This window comes from Elephas maximus, chromosome 22 (genome assembly GCF_024166365.1).
Source record: "Elephas maximus indicus isolate mEleMax1 chromosome 22, mEleMax1 primary haplotype, whole genome shotgun sequence".
NCBI classification, from domain to species: Eukaryota; Metazoa; Chordata; class Mammalia; order Proboscidea; family Elephantidae; genus Elephas; species Elephas maximus.
The window spans coordinates 31,958,836-31,963,874 of NC_064840.1; the positions used below are offsets into that span (position 1 = coordinate 31,958,836).

The following is a 5,039-nucleotide window of genomic DNA, read 5'->3' on the forward strand; positions in this document are numbered from 1 at the left end:
AGGTGTCCATCAGTGGATGAATGGATAAATTATGGTATATTCACACAATGGAATACTACGCATCGATAAAGAACAGTGACGAATCTGTGAAACATTTCATAACATGGAGGAACCTGGAAGGCATTATGTTGAGTGAAATCAGTCAGATGCAAAAGGACAAATATTGTATAAGACCACTATTATAAGATCTCGAGAAATAGTATAAACTGACAAGAACACATTCTTTTGTGGTTACGCGAGCGGGGAGGGTGGGAGAGGGTTATTTACTGATTAGGTAGTAGATAAGAACTACTTTAGGTGATGGGAAGGACAATACTCAATACAGGGAAGGTCAGCTCGACTGGACTGGACCAAAAGCAAAGAAGTTTCAGGGATAAACTGAATGCTTCGAAGGTCAGCGGAGCATGGGCAGGGGTTTGGGGACTATGGCTTAAGGGGACTTCTAAGTCAATTGGCAAAATAAATTGTATTATGAAAACATTCTGCATCCCACTTTGAAGTGTAGCGTCTGGGGTCTTAAATGCTAACAAGCGGCCATCTAAGATGCATCAATTGGTCTCAACCCACCTGGATCAAAGGAGAATGAAGAATACCAAGGTCACACGATAACTATGAGCCCAAGAGACAGAAAGGGCCACATGAACTAGAGACTTACATCATCCCGAGACCAGAAGAACTAGATGGTGCCTGGCCACAACCAATGACTGCCCTGACAGGGAGCACAACAGAGAACCCCTGAGGGAGCTGGAGAACAGTGGGATGCAGACCCCAAATTCTCATAAAAAGACCAGACTTAATGGCCTGACTGAGACTAGAAGAATCCCGGCAGTCATGGTCCCCAAACCTTCTGTTGGCCCAGGACAGGAACCATTTCTGAAGACAACTCATCATTCATGGAAGGGACTGGACAATGGGTTGGAGAGAGATGCTGATGAGGAGAGAGCTACTTGTTTCAGGTGAACACTTGAGACTGTGTTGGCATCTCCTGTCTGGAGGGGAGATGGGAGGGTAGAGAGGGTTAGAAACTGGCAAAACAGTCACGAAAGGAGAGACTGGAAGGAGGGAGCGGGTTGACTCATTAGGGGGAGAGTAAATGGGAGTATGTAGTAAGGCATATACAAGCTTATATGTGACAGACTTGTAAACTTGCACTTAAAGCACAATAAAAATTATTAAAAAAAAAACTACAGTGAAATACCATCTCACCCCAATAAGGCTAGCATTAATCCAAAAAACACAAAATAAAATGTTGGAGAGGTTGTGAAGAAACTGGAACACATACACTGCCAGTGGGAATGTAAAATGGTGCAACCACTTTGGAAATCAATTTGGCACTTCCTTAAAAAGCTAGAAATAGAAGTACCATAGAATCCAGCAATCCCACTCCTTGGGATATATCCTAGAGAAACAATAGCCTTCACACGAATAGAGATGTGCACACGCATGTTCACTGCAGCACTGTTCACAATAGCAAAATGATGGAAACAACCTAGGTGCCCACTGGCAGACAAATTGATAAATTATGGTATATTCACACAATGGAATACTACACAACGATAAAGAACAACAACGTATCCCTGAAATGTCTCATAACATGGATGAATCTTGAAGGCATTATGCTCAGTGAAATCAGTCAGTTGCAAAAGGACAAATATTGTATGAGACCACTATTATAAGAACTCCAGAAAAGGTTTAAACACAGAAGAAAACATTCTTTGATGGTTACGAGGGTGAGGAGGGAGGGAAAAAGGTATTCATTAACTAGATAGTAGACAAGAATTATTTTAGGTGAAGGGAAGTACAACACACAATACAGGGGAAGTCAGCACAACTGGAATAAACCAAAAGCTAAGAAGGTTCCGGAATACAACCAAAGACTTCCAAGGACAGAATAGAGGGGGCGGGAGTCTAGGGACTATGGTTTCAGGAGACATCTAGGTCAATTGGCATAACAAAGTTTATTAAGAAAATGTTCTGCATCCCACTTTAGTGAGTGGCGTCTGGGTCTTAAACGTTAGCAAGTGGCCATCTAAGATGCATCGGTTGGTTCCAACCCACTGGAGAATGAAGAACAATGAAGACACTAGGAAAATATGAGTCAAAGAGAAAGAGCCACATAAACCTGAGGCTCGAACAGCCTGAAACAGAGCTAGATGGTGCCTGGCTACCACCAGTGGCTGCCCTGACAGGGAACACAACAGAGAGTCCCTGATGGAGCAGAAGAAAAGTGGGGTGCAGAACTCAAATTCTAGGAAAAAAAAAACAAAAACAGACTTAATGGTCTGACTGAGACTGGAAGGGCCCCAGAAGCCTGTTAGCCCAAAGCTAATTTTGCTGTGTATAGTGTCAACTGGGTTTTTGGGTGTAGTGTCAACAGCAAAAATAAATTATTTATATATATATATATATATATATATTTTCCCCCATTTCAAAGGCTGTGGCACCTGGATCACCCCTGAAGTTTGATACTCTGATATAACATTGTTTTTAGCTACCATCCAAAAGGCCTCCAATTCATGGGGACCCCAAACATCATCCCAGTGATCAGTTGGGTATCAAACCATTGTGATTGTAGGATTTTTGTTGGCTGATTTTTGGAAGTAGATCACCAAATCTTTCTTAGTCTGTAGGCTCCACTAAAACTTGTTCAGCAACAAGTAAGCTTCCACCGACAGACCGTACTTTGGCCAGGGATCGAACCAGGTCTCCCAAACAAAAGAACAGAATTCTACCACTGAACCACCACCATCCTTCCGATATATCATGAATTCCTCATTGTTACTGGTGATCCAGGTCTCGCTGGTGCAACACTGACATATGAGTGGGGTGAAAGCAAAACGAAAAACTTTATTTGGTTGGCCAAGCAAAGGCGCACACCAGGACCTGCCTTGCCAAGCCGGCTCAAAATACTCCAGGAAATTACACACGAAGGCAGATTTGGGAATCGTTAGGAAAAACTGCAAACATACAAGGACTGAGAATCCTTGTTCTGCCTCTAATATGCAACGCTGACATGATGGTCGTTGGTGACTTCTGACTGGGTAAGAAGACAGAAGAAATGATCAAAGAGCACACCTGGACAGGTCTGCCAGGAGTTCACTGTGTGTCCTCCGTGTGGCCGCGAGCAGCTTCCACAGAAACATCTCCACTCCTGTCATGAGCCTGGCATTGTGATGACCAACTTCACAGCCTTTGTCTGAGTGAATCCTTCCACCAACCCCAGGAGGTGATGATCATGATTGAACTGAACAATTAGGGTTCTGAAGTCAAAGATCTGGTGATTAACAATGGCTGGAAAATCAGTGCTTTTTAAAGTAATTCTCCTTGGAGATGGTGGAGTTGAGAAGAGTTCTCTTATGAACAGATATGTAATGAATAAATTTGAAACCCAGCTGTTCCATACAATAGGTATGAAACTTTTAAGTAAAAATCTGGAGGTGGATGGACATTTTGTTGCCATGCACATTTGGGACCCAGCCAGTCAGGAGCAATTCAGGAGCCTGAGGATGCTGTTTGACAGAGGTTATGATTGTTGCCTACTTTCTTTTAGTGTTGATGATTCTTAAAGCTTCCAGGACTTGAGTAATTAGAAGAAAGAGTTCATCTATTATCAGATGTGAAGAGAGCCAGAAAGCTTTCCTTGTGTGGTTTTGAGTAACAAGATAGACAAAAGCGATTGACAAGCACCTGCAGAAGAAGCCCAAGACTGGTGCAGGGACAACAGCGACTATCCTTACTTTGAAACAATTGCAAAAAATGCCACTAGTGTCACAGCGGCATTTGAGGAGGCAGTTCAAAGAATTCTCACTATCAAGGATAAGTTGAATCACTGGATTCAGACAGACACAGTAAATATGCACTGGGAGCCCAAGCCTAGCTCGTCTTGCTGTTGCTTATTAAAGATATTGCTGGGGCATTCTAACCAACTCACGCCTATGCACAACGTAAGTATGAGCGTGGATAAATTAGTGTTTGCAGGAAGGTATCATTTACTAACAAAGTTAAACTAATGGATATTGCACCATACCTATTTGCTCTGTATGCTGAGCAAATAATCTGAGAAGCTGGACTATATAAAGAAGAACAAGGCAACAGAATTGGAGGAAGACTCATTAACAACCTGTGTTACGCAGATGACACAACCTTGCTTGCTGAAAGTGAAGAGGACGTGAAGCACTTACTAATGAATATCAAAGACCACAGCCTTTGGTATGGATTACACCTCAAAATAAAGGAAACAAAAATCCTCACAACTGGACCAATGAGCAACATCATGATAAACAGAGAAAAGATTGAAGTTGTCAAGGATTTCATTTTACTTGGATCCACAATCAACAGCCATGGAAGCAGCAGTCAAGAAATCAAAAGATACTTTACATTGCACAAATCTGCGCAAAGGACCTCTTCAAAGTGTTGAAGAGCAAAGATGTCACCCTGAACACTAAGGTGCACGTGACCCAAGCCATGGTATTTTTAATCACATCATATGCATGTAAAAGACGGATAATGAATAAGGAAGACCGAAGAAGAGTTGATGCCTATGAATTGTGGTGTTGGCAAAGAATATTGAATATACCATGGACTGCCAGAAGAACGAACAAATCTGTCTTGGAAGAAGTACAACCAGAATGCTCCTTAGAAGCAAGGCTGGCAAGACTGTGTCTTATATACTTTGGACATGTTGTCAGGAGGGACTGGTCCCTGAGAAGGACATCATGCTTGGTAAAGTACAGGGTCAGTGGAAGAGGAAGACCCCCAACAAGATGGATTGACACAGCGGCTGCAACAATGGGCTCAAGCACAGCAATGATTGTGAGGATGGCGCAGGATCAGGCAGAGTTTCATTCCGTGGTACATAGGGTTCCTATGGGTTGGAACTGACTCGACAGCACCTAACAACAACAACAGTGGATATTGCTGCTTCATTAATGGGTGGGAGAAGGGGCACGTCCATTCATGAGGTATCTCTTTACTGAATAATGGCACCTTACATTTCTAAATTGTAATGGCTGTCTAATAATGTCTCTTTAATTTAAATG

The 5,039-nt window shown here is 42.5% G+C and overlaps 1 pseudogene; it reads left to right on the top strand.

The window, feature by feature from the left end:
• The first annotated feature begins 3,287 nt into the window (after nucleotides 1-3,287).
• On the top strand, nucleotides 3,288-4,010 carry LOC126065447 (ras-related protein Rab-9A-like; annotated as a pseudogene).
• Nucleotides 4,011-5,039: the final 1,029 nt, after the last annotated feature.